This window comes from Prinia subflava, chromosome 3 (genome assembly GCF_021018805.1).
Source record: "Prinia subflava isolate CZ2003 ecotype Zambia chromosome 3, Cam_Psub_1.2, whole genome shotgun sequence".
Taxonomy (NCBI): domain Eukaryota; kingdom Metazoa; phylum Chordata; class Aves; order Passeriformes; family Cisticolidae; genus Prinia; species Prinia subflava.
Window position 1 is genome coordinate 87,261,366 of NC_086249.1, and position 16,642 is coordinate 87,278,007.

A 16,642-nucleotide genomic window follows, 5' to 3' on the forward strand; every position below is an offset into this window, starting at 1 on the left:
ATAGATTCCTACTGTAAGTTCATAGTCTGGGGTACAACAGATATTTTAGAGAACACTCCAAATCCTGAAGACTCAACTGCACTTTATTAAGTAGTTTCAGTGGTTAATTCACCCTATTACACAAACTGTGCCTCCAATTTTTATTCTAAATTCCTCTGGCTTTTGCTCTTCGACACTGCTAAAAATGTGTTTGCTGGAGCAATTCACATAAGAATTTCATGTCTATGCCCTGATAGTACCAGATAGCAAGATAGCATTTTATGTGCCTTATCTTATTGTCACAGTCCTATTTAAAGTAGAGATCTCTCTGACTGTGGTTTGTTAGATAAATGTCCCTCTATCCAAAATATTATCACACAGAACCCCTGAAATCACATGAGCACACACATGTGCATACAGTCACAAACACAGAAGTATTTGGTTGCTTGGAATAATTTATAACTTTCAGGGACAAGTTTTTATAATTTTGCAAGGTCAAATTTCATATTTTATCATTCACAAAAATATAGACTCAAACCACAATAATGGAACAAGCAGCAATCACACAGGAACACTTTTTGTAAAAAAAATTACATTTCTTTTCCGGCACAATGCACAATAATAGATCAGCTTTTGTGGTGTTGACTCAAGTAATTTTCATCTTAGAAGTCAGGTTAATACCCAAATAATTTAAACTAGTATTTTGCTGAGGGATCAACCAACATATCTAGTTCTCACTAAAGGACCTCAATGGAGATATTAATTTCAAGACCAGGAATTGTAGGTCTATGTGTATCTTACACCTCCCATCAGGAGCAGTTCTAATATGGACACAGGAGAGCTGGATAACAAATGGGAATGTAATCCACATGCTGCATCACCAGCAAAGCCTATTCTCTATGTCATTACTGCTAAATTTACTTCCTTCAACATTTTCTTGCTGGTATCAATAATTGTATGGCCAGCAGGACCAGGACAGGGATTGTCCCCTGCACTCAGCACTGGTGAGGCCACACCTCAAGTCTTGTGTCTGCTCCTGGGCACCTCAGGACATGAAAGACATTGAGGTATTGGAGAGTGTCCAGAGAAGGACAATGGAGCTGGTGAAGGGTCTGAAACACACATCCTGTGAGGAGCAGCTGAGGGAGCTGGGGTTGTTTAGCCTTCAGAAAAGGACACTCAAGGGTGTCCTTGTTACTCTACAACCACCCGAAAGTAGGTTAGAGAAAGATGGGAGTCGGCCTCTTCTCCCACGCAACTAGAGACAGGATGAGAGGAAATGGCCATGCACTGCTCTGGGGGAGATTCAGGCTGAACTTCAGGAGGAATTTCTTCACTGAAAGGGTGGTTAAACATTGGAACTGACCCCCCACGGGTGTTGTGGGGCACCACCTCTGGAGGTGTTTATGAAATGGCTGAATGTGGCACTGAGAGCAGTGGCCTGGTAGTTGGTTAAAGGTTGGATTCCATGACCTTGGAGGTCTTTTCCAGCCTTAACAATACTATGACTTTATGATTCTATTCAATGATGTCTCCCAGACGTGAATGAAGTATCACATTGGCTTCATACCTTTTATTTAGATGTATGCAGATGTTAAGGAATGAGTTGGATAGTGTAACATACATTTTGACAACATAATAACAAGTATCTCCCTTATGGGCTCAGCATTTTGTAATGATTGCTCTGCTGGAAGAGAAGGTGGCCTTCTAGCTGGGTGGTACTTTATAAAACATTCTTGCACACTTCTACAAAATTGTATTACAAAGGTCAATCCATCATCAATATATTTCTAAGGAGGTGGGGTTTTTTTAGGAATTTTAACATAAGTTAAAGGTCTAATTCCAAGCTTTATTTTAATAGGAAGAAACAAAGACTCCCAACAGTGTGGAAAATTTCATCTTCAGTAGTGAATATAGTGTTTATGAAACTCCCTGTATTTCCTTAAAATGTAAAAGACATTTTAAAAAGATCTTACAGGATGGTAAAAACCTAGAGAACATAATAAGCCTGGTGTTGTGAAGCAAACAGTTGATGGGCTGAGCTGAGGTGTGAAATATGCTCTAACACAAAGAAAGCCAAAAGATTTCCAAACAGTCCTTGTGGTTAGCTATTCCTGTAATTGAGTGTTTTAGTTTGGGTGACTAATGGATTTGTAATAAGATGTTATTGTAGGCTTCATTTATGTTTCATTTTAGGCTTTTTTATGGCATAAAGAGTAATGCTTTGATTCTTGCAATTGTATGACCCTTTACATTAGCTGCTTGGCATGATCATTAGCATAAAATCAACAAGTGGATAAGGACCAAGGCAATATAAATAATACAGAGGCAGTTCTTAGCTTTCTCTTAGCTAAGTTCTTAGCTTAGTGTTATTTGGTTCTTTGTCTTTTTTTAATCAGCACATGCAGATTTCCTTCCATAAATTAAAATCAAATATGAAATTGTGGCTGGACGTAAATTTCTCATAATTTCTTGAGATGTAAACCCATGATGGCAGAATGGAGCATCCAGTAGAAAGATGATACCAGGAGTTAATCATCTTAATTACATTTTATTCTGATGTTCCATTTCTCAAACTCCACTTCCCTGTGATTAGATTTTATTATGTCTTTATGGAAAGGTCAAAAAGCTCACAGCCTCAAATAGCTGTTCAGTGTTTAAATCTCTGTCCATGGTAATCTTCTCTTCTAAATTTGTAACTAATTCCTTGCATGTAATGGAACTTGCCTTGTAGTTTTTACTCCATTTTATTGTATTTTTATCTTTTTTCTCAATTTTCCAATTTCCTTCTGAAATGTTACTGTTTGACTTGGACATGATATTTTCATGATATGTATCAGGGTTACACATATAGTTGCAGCCACTTCTCTACCATGGTTTTTATCTTCAAGATGTTTACAAATGCCTGTGGGAGATTTCCTTTCTTGTCTTTGGAGCTCCTCTGAGCATTCACCTCGAGGCAATTTCCACAGATTACTAAATATGCCTCTGTGTGACTGCTTGCCAAGACAGTCTCCCATCCTCAAAGGAGAACGTGCAATTTTGTTCCATGTGTATTATTTTCTATTTAGTTTTATTAAAATACATTGTGCTCCTCACGACAACCTAATTAAGCCATTCAGCTTGCACAGCACAGGCAACTTTTCTACCTTATTCACTACCTTGGGCAATTTCTCTGTCATCTGCCCACATGATTAGCATAGATGCAATGTTAGTGTCTAGAATGATCTTTTCATCAGATGGAACCACTCTGTAGAGAGCAGACTAAAATAAGGCCAGCCTTTTTTTGTATGTTCCTAATTATAACAACTGCATTTTGTATCTATGAGTGAGCCAGGCTTCAATGCTTTCCATACTAATTCACTGTAGTGCAAGCTTTTTAAATAAAACGTGATGTGGTTATAAGTTAGTATTGCAATTGCAGATAAAACCCAGCCTTCTGGGGAATGAACTTTCCTATAAATGCTGTGTAGGTGGGAACAATGGGGATTGATATCACCTTATCCAGCTGCCTCCTTCATTTCCTACTATAAAGATCCAAGAGGAGTATCTTGGCTCAACAGTGAGTCAAGTGTTTGCCATATTCATTTCTTCATGCTGAAGAATGTGTCCTGTCTGTAGTGACCAGCCTCAAAATTAATGAGTTCAGAGGGTTGTCTGTACCTCCTTCCTCAATTGTTCTGCTCTGGCAGTGTTCAATAACACATGTAGTTCCAATCATTTATTAGAATTTAGTTTTATGTCCTAATTAGATATTGCTTTAATAAGTGGCAAGAAGTATCAGATGTGCACATGTGTTGTATTATATTATTTGAGCAGTGGAAACTGGTAAATACTGCAACAGCCAGGTCTGATCGTGCTGGATGTTAAATGAAAATAGAAGTCCTAGGGATTGTCCAAAGGGATTCATATAGCCTCAAAACACAGGTATCTGTCCTTTTGTTCCACATACGGTTTCTAGTACTCTCAGCTATTCATAATATTTCTCATTAGTAATCTTACACTTTAATGCATCAGGGTCATTACACATAAAACTACCAACAAAATGCAAGACACTGACTTCACTGAAGGCAAGGGATCTGGTCTTCTGTAGTGGAAAACATGCTCTGGCCAGTTCTGAGAGCCTCTGAATTGAAACAATCTGCATTGTTTCCAGTGTCTACTCGGGACCTTTGGCATCTCTGAAGAAGGCCTTGAACCCTGCCAGGTGGGGTTCAATAAATAGCTAGCAGTATATTAATTAAAGTACCCTTTAATTAATATAGTGAGAAAGTCTTGGCACAACATGAACAAAAAAAGAGCCAAGTACTCACCTAAGGTAAATGGTTATGTTCCCATCAAATACAATCATGTCCCTTTATACCATTTCAAGATTTATCTGTAAATGTTCCTATGCCCATATAGATGCAGAGATGTATCCACCCTGAGCAGTGCAGTCAGACACAGACCTCCAAGGCAGTTTGACTGCAGCAGCAGCAGCAGAGGGTGTCTCCCCGGCAGCAGCTGCTGTCTCCAGCTCTGCAGGACATCCCACTGTGGCAGCCAGGCACACACCTCTACTGCTTTCAGGTACATCACTGTGATGTCCAAGTTTCCAGGCTTGGGAAACAGAACTAGAGTTTAAATGGCCACTTGTAATTTTTTTTTTCTACATGTTAAGTGAGCAGAGTGATGCTGTCAATTAAAACAGACAGAAGATCTGCCAACCTTACAGAAACAGTTCAGCTGAAGTATCTGAGTGCTGCCTTCTTCTTGGCCCAGTACAACTATAAATACTTAATATTCATGGTGTGAGAAATATCTTAATAAAAATATTTGGCTTGAAGTCTTGAATGTCAGTAGCTTCTTCCAAGGTTCTTACTTATTAAGTGCAGTCAAACCTCATAGATTAATTTGGAAAAAATGCAATAAAACAGGTAGGGTTACCTTAAAGCAACGTCAGAGCAGGGAAACTAGAGATTTATGCTAGCTGTTACCTTCGACTTGGAGAACAAATTAGGTGACCTGAGCTGCTAGAACATTTTTCAAAGGTAACTGTCAAGTGATCTTTTAAACTGCACACCTGTCCTGTTAAATACAGAAATCTTTCATGTTGTGGGTAATATGGCTCAGCAATGCAGCTAACAAAGGGGCACTGACATGTTTAAAATTGTGCTGCTCTCTGGCTCTTTTAATGTATTTTTACTCTGACTACTCTGGCAGTAGAGGCAGTGTGGGTATGGACCTCAACGTCAGCAGAGTCTGCTCCAAGGGCTAATGAGGCTGGTGGAGAATCCAGGCTTTGGGCTGATGTTCTAGAAATAGATGTAGCACAATGGCACATGTAAGGTAATGTAAGGGCTTCAGTGGGTTGGGGAACTATGATCCATGAGCAGCCTGCCCTTCATTCACCCTGCTGAATCCTTCACATGGGCTGTAAGCAGCCCTGCTGCCTGTGGCTCTTTGCTAACCCCACACTGTTTGTGTTCAGTTAGCTGTGAAAAGGGACCGAGAGAATTCTTTCTCCAGTGCAAGGCGTTAATGTCAGCTCCCACACACATCCACTTTGAGGCAGAACCAAATTTCCTTTTAAAGGCTCTTAACTTAAAGGTGAAAAATGTGAATCACTGTTTCACCCAGAGTAGGTGTAATTTCTCTTCACTTGACTTACATGACAGCAACCAAACTCAGGATCACTAATATCTTCTTGCTCTTCTTTCTATTTAAGTTTAAAAGTTTTATGAAGCCTTTGTTATAAGTTTGAAGCAAGAAGGTGATCTATGAAAGCATTTTGTTAGTTTCACTTCAGCTGCTACAGCTAACAAAACCCGAATATAGATGGAGTTGTTCAAGTAAAAGACGTGTCTTTCATCTACATGTCTAGGTCTGGAGAGATAGTTTAAATCTACTGGAAAGAGAAGTCTTACTGTGGTACAAAAAAAAAAAACTCCAGCAGCAAGGTTTGTGATTTTAATTTCAAAGGTATGTCCCTTCAGGTACACACTAAGTTCTACTAGCCATTAAGGTTTAATGATAAAATTAATACACCCTAAAAGTTTAATAAATCCTATATATGAATACATCTGTGTTCAAGGTTTATTAGAGGCTGTCAGTGTAAGTAGTAATTTAAGTGCTGTTAAAAAGTTAATGTTATTGTGTTTCAACAGACAGTTAAAAAGGAGAAAACACTCATATAGGCAAAGGTAAGAGTTGAAAAGGTCAAGATTTCAACTACTATAAAGTATCATTGCTCCATATATTACAGGGGAGTGATAGCAGCACATACTTGTTGAAAATCTGGCCTTATATTAAAATTACAGAATCCATTCAATGGGGACATCATTAGGTTGGACATCAGGAAGAATCCCTTTACTGAAAGGGTTGTTAAACATTTAAACAGACTGTCCAGAGAGGTGACCGAGCCACCATCCCTTGAAGTGTTCCAGAAACAATTGGATGTGGCAGTTAGAGTTTAGTTGACAAGGTGGAGATCAGTCAAAGGCTGAACCCCATGATCTTGGAGGTCCTTTCCAACCTAAGTGATTCTGTGGTTCTGCCATCATGAGACTCAAGAGGCAGCAGTGTACAGGGTGAGGCAAGTGACAGATGTTTTTTCTTCCCTCCACTTCCTCAGACCTCACCACTCCCAATGAGAATTATTTTGTTTTTCCTACAACAAAAGAGATTTTTTTCTTCCTTTCCCCCCACCCTGGTAAAATCCTCAAGTAAACAAATCTTTCTTGGTTTTATCCTAAAATACTTGGATGAAATCATCTCTTGCTGTAAAGTTCAGTGCTTGAGGTAGAAGGTAGTAAAAATTCTATTTGACACTATATTTTAGTGCAGGACAATATTGTATCCTGGTTCCCTTGCTTTAAAATAGAAATCTTTTTGGTACTAGAGACATACCACAGTCTGTGTCCCCACTGAAAGCAAATCCCTCAGCAAGTGGACCTTTTGTTATGGCTTGTGAGAATGTATAGCACTTCCTAACTGGAGGAAGAAAGTAATAAAAAGATGGATGAATGCCCATCCAATTCTCTGTTTGTTTGAAAAATCTAGATAAGAATGTTTTAAAAATAAACTCTTAATTGGCATGTTTCTCAATAATTTAAGAAGAGGGTTAAATGTATGATAAAAAGTAAGTTAAATGTATGATAAGAAGATGGGATTTTCTGCTGTTTTCTTTTACCTTTAGCCTTTAGGCTACCAGGAAAGCTAATTTTCTTATCACTTTGCTCAAGGAGCCTTTGGAGATCCCACATGTTCACTTTGAACCTTTTCTGCCCTGAAGAAAGACAGAGAGATAAATTTTCTCCTGAGTATTTTTCAGTAATCAAGTTAAAATCAAGCAATGTGAAACTCACCTTCCTTCTCATTACGAAGGATTTATTTGCATTTGCATTTTCTGATATCATAATTTCCTCCTCTTCTTTGTCCAGAAGTGTTGAGACTCTGAGGAATCACTAGGAAAGGGTGATAAGGGATGAATTGTCACTGCAACACAGATGTACAGATCCAGAAGTAAATATGTCATCTGATATTTACACTTAAAGACAACAAAAAAGAACATATAAACCAAACTTTCACTCCTCCTTTCATAATGCATGTAGTAACAGTACCTTTTTTTCTGTAGGGTTCTCACATGTGCTCTTCATTATTCTGAATGAATTGCACAAGTTTAGCTTGATTTACCATTGACATCGTTCCCTGGCCTTAAAAAAATGTTGTCTTTTAATCCACTCCACTGGAAAAAAAAAAAAAAAAGCTGAATGCATTTCTAAAAGGTGAGTGAAATAATTGCCGTAGCCTGAAGGCAGCAACAATGTAAATGCTAACAAGTTACTCTGGTTTTACGTGTCTGTTCACCTTTATACAGATTCTACCACCTCTGCGTCTCATACTGCATGTGTTAATGCTTGGGAAGTTCTTTTGGGCCCTATAAACAATCCCATAATATTCTTGAATGTAAACTGAAATACCTTCCTCTAATTCTCTGATGCCTATTTAATAAGCATGTTCTAGCTCTGCACATTTATGTAGGCCCCAGTTTTGCCCCCCACACATAGTCTCCCATTTTATTACCTTTTTTCTTTCTTAATTCAGCACAATAACTTGGATTGTGACAATTGCTTATTCAGTTTTAGAGAAAGTAGAAAAAGCTGGTCTTCTGTAAGACCAGCCTACATCTTGAATCCATATGTTTGGGTGTGTGAGAAAATTGGATCTGATGCCCCTACCATGAACAAATCAAGCAAGAAAGTGTGACAATGCTGATAGGAAGAGCAAGAAGCAATCCAGTGTATAACTGTACCCTTTGGAGTGGCTTAATCAATGCAAAGTTCAGAGAAAAGATGCTCTGTTTCATTATGACCTGATGTATAGTACATTTCCCTCTTGTCCAACTCAAGTCAAAATATTCTTACTTAGGGCTAAAAAATAAATTTACAATCCAGGCTGTTTAGTTCACAACCTGTTGGGGTAAGAAACCTCCCAGAAGTAAGAAAAGCTTTCTGTGAGCTGAAGTCCATTTTCAACAATGCCTCTGGATCCCGACTGCTTCTTATTGAAGTAAAAGCCACAACATCTGCTGCTGTCAGCACCCAAAGGGCTCACCCAGAAGTGAGAAGCCCAGTACCAGCTGCCTGCCACAGACAACCCCCTTTGTGCTCAACACCAGGGCACCCTGAGGGCTTCCCCCAGAGCCACCCAGCTCCAGGCAGGCTCCTGCTGTCCAGCAGCTATGGCAGTGCTACCAAAATATTTGCAGGGTTTTTTTCAGAGGCTAATCAAGTAACAAGCAGACTACAAATTGTTCTGGTGTGAAGGGTTGCAGAGAACAGCAACATCAGGGTCTTGCTGTTAGTCATGGTAGCTGCCTGCAAGCTGCCAGGGGATCTGAGCTGTTGCAGGTTGCACAAAGGTGAGGACAGGCTGGAAAAGGGACACCTAAAAGTTTAATCAAATGACATATTCATGCAGGCGGCTGCACCCGTGCTGGACCCAAAAATCTCCACAGGAACCACTTGTCAATGATCTCACACTGGATTTTAGCATGGGAAGGGACAGATTGCAATTAGAGACATTGAACCTGTTCTTGATCTCTCTCCTGCTAAGAGAGAGAGCCGTTCTAGGGCTGCAGTGGCTGGAGAGGGAGGAGCTGGCAGTGGGAGAGGTGCTGGTCCCAACCAAGGTTTCAGAGGTTCAGGAATGAATAATAACAAGGGAAAGAGCAGGTTTCATGTTAACAGAGAACTGGAATTTGAGCCTGAAGAATTTCAGGGGTTATTTTCTTTCTATTTATACAAAATACAATGCAAATACAACTGTGTTTTTGTATGCTGTGCCTTTCAGCTCTATTTATAATTTGACCATCATTTTCAATCCTGGCTGATTAATATTAGGCCATTAAAATCATGCTCAGATTTCTAAAGAAACATTCTCCTTTTTTATTGTTGTTGCAAGTGGTGAACTCTTGCCTTCCCCCATGGCAAATGTAGGATGGTTTTGCCTTTTGGCAGACTCTTAAGGCAAAGTAAAACATTTTCCCACCACGTAAGAGTCTCAGAAATTAGGCTCTTGAGGATATCCTGTTGGAATAGAGCTGCTGCTCTTGCCCTGTCTCAGGGCTCCAGCACAGTCAGCCTCTGAGCTTGGAACCATGGACTCCCACCAGTTTGGGTGGATAGGGGATCATCTGTCCCAGCCCTTGCACAGAATGGGGCCAAGTGCAAAGCTGGGACAATGCTTCCTCCTCCCCCCCACCAGGTATTTGCAGGGAGCCAGAGGCTCTCCCCTTCTCTGGGCTGAACCAAGGCTGTGCCCTCATCCTCTCCTGGAACAGGGTGGGCTCCATCCACAGGGATGCACCTGTGGAGCTGCTCCCATCCCACCCACTCTCTGCTGTCCATCTGCTGCAGGGGCTTTCTCCAGCCCTGGGACAGCAGCTGCCTGCTGGCACACTGGCCATCACCCCATTCCTACCCACTTCATCCCACAGCAGCTCAATTCCCTTGCCTGTTCCACACACAGGGAGATCGGAAGTGCCACTACAATCCAAATTGTCTTTGCTGAGGACTAAAATGTTCCATCCACATGAGTGAGGTGAGTCTATGCTTCTATAAATTGTTCCCAAATGTTTGCTCCTGCCATCTGCTTCCACAGCCACTGCCTATGAACTCACACCACACAAACCCTGCTTTCATGTGGGTGATTCATCATCAAAATGTCCTGACCAAGACCATGTTCTAACAATGGTCAGAAAAACATTGTTTTATGCATTTGCCACTTTCTCTGTAAGATAACACCCTCACCTTAGTTCAGCTGAATCAGAAGGATGAATGAATTATTAATCTGGGCAAGCATTCAGATCTGGGGGAGGGGAGAAACACCAACATTTATGAATTATCTTATTAATACAATATAAATTATTCAGCAGCTATACATCCTTCTTACAAAGGAGATCAAATATTTTTTGGCTGTAGTAGGCTTGCAGAATCCTAAGCAAAGAAAGAAAGATAAATCTTAAAACATAAATGCAAACGGAAAATGTAACAGTGATTTTAAAAACCTCATTGGGAAAGTTTGCCTGTGTCACATTTACCGGTGACTTTGTCCACTATTTTAGGAAAAAAGTGCTGCTTTTCTTAAGATGAACACTTGTGAAGCTCTAGTTTTACTTGAGTAAGTTCATTTGATTGTATTTGTTTATTGCCTTTTGTGTGTGTGTGTTTGTGTGTAATGAAATATCGTTCTTTCTGTAATATGCCAACTTTCACGAATAAGAACAAAAATGTCTTGAAGATTAAATTTGTATTCCTGTCTGTGGCAATTTTACCATGAGTTTAACAAAGCCAGAACTCAACCCAAAAATTTCAGAAATTGGGAGAATATCTATACACAGAATTTTGAACCTACTGGACTTATTTTTCTTTTCGAGCTCACACTCTTTCACAGCTGTAAAGGCTTGTGGTTAAAACAGAAAGGCCACTTGTGTGAGTTAGGCAAGCAAGGTCTTTCTGGCCAAAGTGAAGAATTTTTTGCTTTCTCTATAAACTCTAGGGGGAAAAAAAATCCCCAAACATTTCTTTCTATTTTACTTTGTTAGCTGCAGTATCTCCCACTCATTCATTGTACTTCTGCAAAGAAATTTTTCTGCCAAATGCAAGTAAAATGTAGTGAAAGTACTTAACTGATATGCTGATGGATCATGTAAATGCTATCTTTAAAAGGGTATTAATTGTAAAGATAATTATAAGCATTTCAAGGGACTCTTTTTTTATTGACAGCACAGCTCAATATTAGCAACCCATTTTATAAGCAATACAATCATGCAAAGGAAATGCTTACATTCACTGCAAAATAAAAAAGTACAAAATTCAGTTTAGAGGGTGGAAAAGCAAATTAGGTATCACCTACAAGATGCCCTTTTCTCTCTCAGTCATTCTTTCATATTCTGGAACCATCTCCAGGCAGAAAATCAAGCCTGAAACCTGTCCACAGCTTCATAATAAAGGTCTGAAATTTGCTTTGCATATTCTTCTGCAGAAAGAAAACAAGGACAAGCCCCTTAGCTTCTGTAAATGGAAATAGCTCCATCGACAGTAGCAGTGCTCTGCTGCACTGCACTTCTTCTGGACATGCTTCCTACAATCTGAAGCATTTCTGATGCAGAGGAAAAGGGAGGGGAGACCCTGGGACACCATTTCTCTTTGTTGTCTCTCAGAAGTCACTTCAGATTGATCCACCTAAGGAAAAATACATTGCTTTAATTACATTCATTAGGAATGTGATATTTTAATCTATTTTATACCATCATAAATTCTTGTACCTTACCCAAACTCAGTTTATTTTATCCCTTGTTTAAGGGAAGGCATACTGCTGCAACTACCTCTACATCATGAAAGTTTTATTTGAAATGATATTTAATAGGAAAATTAAACCAGTAACCGTTCTAGCTCCCCATTCTAGTTAGCTCTAAGCAAACTCCTTGTTCCCTTTTGCTTGGACACACCTTTGAGGGGTGAGTAGGACAGCACTTTATCTGAGAGGGGCAATGTGTTGTTGCATGAGCTCAGGCCGTTGATGGCTGGTCACAAACACCTCCATGGCTGACCTCATGCTAACCTGCAGAGCAGGGTTTTCATTTCAGAATCATAGAACCACTAGAATTAAAAGGTGGGAAAAGACCTTCAAGGTCACAGAATCCAACCCATGACTGATCACCACTTTGTCAACCAGACCATGGCACTGACTACCACGTCCAGTAATTTCCTGAATACGTCCAGAGATGGTGACTCCACACTTCTCTGGGTTGCCCATTCCAATGATTAACAACCCTTTCTGTGAAGAAATTCTTCCTGATGTCCAGCCCGAAGATCCCCTGGCACCGCTTAAGGCCATTTCTTTTTGTTCTGTTGCTAGTTGCCTTTATTTCAGAAATAAGTAGGGGAAATTGCTTCTCTGCAGTTCTGTCACTACGTCTTCCAAGAAAAACCAGAAACCTCAAGAAAAAACTCATTTGCTACTCTCAAAAAGAAGGAAAAGCATCAATAAATCATTGCTGCTCTGTTCCTAGATTTGGATAGATCAGGGACTGAACACAGATTAATCCCAAGCTTCAAGTTCTGATTACTACTGAGAAGTAAAGAGCACATGGCCACAATCGGATAGGTGTTAATAAGGATCCTAGTACAGCACTAAAGAAAGACATCTTGCAATGCATCTGGAACAACACAACTGTTCTCTTTGAACCCACAGCATGCAGCAAAGGACTGCTGGCACCTTGGTCCTGGTGAATTCAGTGGGGTCTTTGTGAGGGTAAAGGCTTGTATGTGAGGTCCAAGGCATGTGGCTTTAAATGAAACATGTTTGTATATTGTGTCTGTGTGTTTCTTGTGCAAATACACACACATGAAAATACTCGTACGGTTGTGAGACCTCACACACTACTGAAAAATAAGTAATTTCATGGCTTTGTCTTGGCTGATAAATCTGATGACTGCTTTGTTGATTTACAGCAATTTGTAGACTTAGTAAGAGCAGATAACACCACAGTTTAACAATCACCCCACCAGAAAGATTCAGGCAATTGGTGCCTTTGCAAGCCATTGGGAAGCTCCATGGAAGCTCATCCTTGTAGAACACAAGCTGGTTAGCTTCTCCTGGCACTGAGCAAATGGAAGAGGTAAAACGTAATTACATTCTTTTCAGTGACCACACTCCAGTTGCAAATGCTCACATGGCTCTGGTTTGCAGATAAATCTGTATGGCTGGACTACCCATTACTCTTACAAAAGTAAACATAAACACTGATGAGTGCAAACATAGCCTCTTACAGAAATTCAGTGGTATCTGAAAATCTTGCAGCTGCTCTTACTCCCAAGTAAGTCCAAGTTCATCTGGGGGGACTAGAATTTGTAGAACTGAGAAGTCCAAAAGACTGAAAAAAACCCCCAAGCTGGGGTTTTCTCTATCTGTAAAGTTACAGAGCAATCAGCTTGAAAAATTACAAGTTCTCTCACCTAATCTTGAAGCTGATTCTGTGAACACTTAGTGCTGAAATTAGACACCGTTTTAGGTGGTATCTTTTTAACCTGATGGGATCCCTGTGTTGCAAAAATCCTTTGCATATTGCTCTGAGTATTTTTGTCTCAGGGTTATTTCAGTATCTTTCTCCTTTGTGTTCTAGTAGGGGAAGCAAGTGAACAAATGTACAAATATGCCATGGTAAATATGGAAAGGCACTGCTTCTACTCTTAGCACAGAGGGATTGATCTAAATTCATTAACATACAGACACAGAAATCTTGATTGAAAAAATAATTGAAAAAGAAATTGCAAAGAGCATTACACTAGAAGTCTTGGAAAAATGTTGGTTTTCCACATAACCTTTCTTTAAAAAGCATTTAATTTTTGATAATGTATAAATGTTTATATTCAATTCAAAGTTTTTCTTAAAAAAAGAAGAAGAAATGTAGTAAATTCAATAACGACAAACCCAAATGTAATTTCAGTTCCACTTTTTTATATTTATGAAAATTTTGGGGTCACCTTGCATATCTCAGTTATGTTTTCTCCAGTCTTTCATGCTTGACAGAGTTAGAGATTTATTTTAGGTAAGTTAGGTAATGTTAGATGTTAGCAGCCTTAATTTAAAAAAAACCCCACCAAACCAAAACTAAGTAAAAGCTTAGGGCTGACATGCTAATTCTATTCTAAGAGTAAGTAAAGAAATATTTTAGAATGAGAAATTTTATGTAAATGATTCAAAATATTTAAAGTTGACTCACAGTTTTTCATCCTTCATTGAAATGTTTTAATTTAATGTAAATTAAATATTTAGAGTCTTGAAAATAAAAGAACAAAAGATCCGAGTACAGACAATACTGAACAATGTAATCAGTTATGTTCTTTTAATATTTCCCCTCCTAATCAAGAAAAAAGAAAGAAAAAAACCAGCAGCCTACACAGAGCAAATTACACAGAAAAATCATAAGCAGCCTGTGAAATATTGCCAGTCAGAAATTCACCATGACACAATGCAGAGGAAGTTATAGTTTGGAGCCAAAGCTGTCAAATCTGAATTTGGAAGTCTCAAAATGCATAGTTAAACTTGGTGACATTAGGAAGATATTCAAGGGAGATGGCCAAGAGGCACCCAGGAACTACCTAATTCCTATTAGCTCCCCTAATTTATGTTTCTAATACCAGCATTAAAGGAAATGCTGAAATCAGTGAGGAAAAAAGCCAGCACTGTAGGATTCAATGAAAAGAAGGATCCGTGGCACCTATGTGATGAGGAGGGAGGGAGGGAGGGAGGAAGGAAGGAAGGAAGGAAGGAAGGAAGGAAGGAAGGAAGGAAGGAAGGAAGGAAGGAAGGAAGGAAGGAAGGAAGGAAGGAAGGAAGGAAGGAAGGAAGGAAGGAAGGAAGGAAGGAAGGAAGGAAGGAAGGAAGGAAGGAAGGAAGGAAGGAAGGAAGGAAGGAAGGAAGGAAGGAAGGAAGGAAGGAAGGAAGGAAGGAAGGAAGGAGGGAAGGAAGGAGGGAAGGAAGGAGGGAAGGAAGGAGGGAAGGAAGGAGGGAAGGAAGGAGGGAAGGAAGGAGGGAAGGAAGGAGGGAAGGAAGGAGGGAAGGAAGGAGGGAAGGAAGGAGGGAAGGAAGGAGGGAAGGAAGGAAGGAAGGAAGGAAGGAAGGAAGGAAGGAAGGAAGGAAGGAAGGAAGGAAGGAAGGAAGGAAGGAAGGAAGGAAGGAAGGAAGGAAGGAAGGAAGGAAGGAAGGAAGGAAGGAAGGAAGGAAGGAGGGAAGGAAGGAGGGAAGGAAGGAGGGAAGGAAGGAGGGAAGGAAGGAGGGAAGGAAGGAGGGAAGGAAGGAGGGAAGGAAGGAGGGAAGGAAGGAGGGAAGGAAGGAGGGAAGGAAGGAGGGAAGGAAGGAGGGAAGGAAGGAGGGAAGGAAGGAAGGAAGGAAGGAAGGAAGGAAGGAAGGAAGGAAGGAAGGAAGGAAGGAAGGAAGGAAGGAAGGAAGGAAGGAAGGAAGGAAGGAAGGAAGGAAGGAAGGAAGGAAGGAAGGAAGGAAGGAAGGAAGGAAGGAAGGAAGGAAGGAAGGAAGGAAGGAAGGAAGGAAGGAAGGAAGGAAGGAAGGAAGGAAGGAAGGAAGGAAGGAAGGAAGGAAGGAAGGAAGGAAGGAAGGAAGGAAGGAAGGAAGGAAGGAAGGAAGGAAGGAAGGAAGGAAATCAGAATTGTTGATTTGAGAGTAAGGAGAGCTGTCTGGTAAAGAATGCAAGATTAGTTTTGGTTGTAATGAAGGTTTGTACTGATTTATTGAACCTGTTTCTCTCTTGCTGCTTAGTCTTTCAAATCACTTTCTCTGGTTTTTTTGTGTTTTTTTTTCTTTTTGGTGTTCTTTCTGTGTTACTTAGAAATGGCAACAGTCAAAAACAACAACAACAAACCAACCAAACAACAACAAAAAACCTCACCACCACACACACACAAAGACGTTACTCCTGAGGGAGTAATTCATTCATCCCTACTGCATACAGTGTTTTTCCAGTAGTTAAAAGTTATTGAAAATTAAGGGTCTTGTATTCCCGAGGAAGTAGTGGCAAACCTACTTTTGGTTTCAAGAGGAATAAGGCAGAAACTGAAAATTTATTTTATACCTGAATGTCTTAGTTTAAATACTCAGTTTTCAAACAAAGCTGGCCAAAGCATGGAATTAAGAAGTATATTTTCAATCATTAAATATTATTTTTTATTTAATTTTGCATATCACAATACTGTCTTTTAAACATTTCCTAATACTGTATTTTTAATTTAATAATCAAAAACGAACTGAGTCTCTTCTCCCTCTAGTGCATTTTCATTTGTGCCCATGTAGAACTCTGGACCCCATGAAGAGGCTCTGAACTGTACCAGGTCAACTACAGCCATATAGAAGTTAGGACTGAAAGGCAGGCCTGATTCATTGCCTGTGAAATAGTTTGGTTGACTGCTAGAACAAAGGGTTTGGAGATTATCCTTGGTTTTCTCTCTTTCTTAAATAAGGCTCTAGGAGATGTTTTTGAGATATGAAAAAAAAACTAAGCCAAAAAATTCAGAGAAAGTGTTTGTTTTAGACAGAGCTATTCCTAAAAATTCCTAAAAATAGAAACATAGTCCACTTCACACACACCTGCAGAAATAATGCA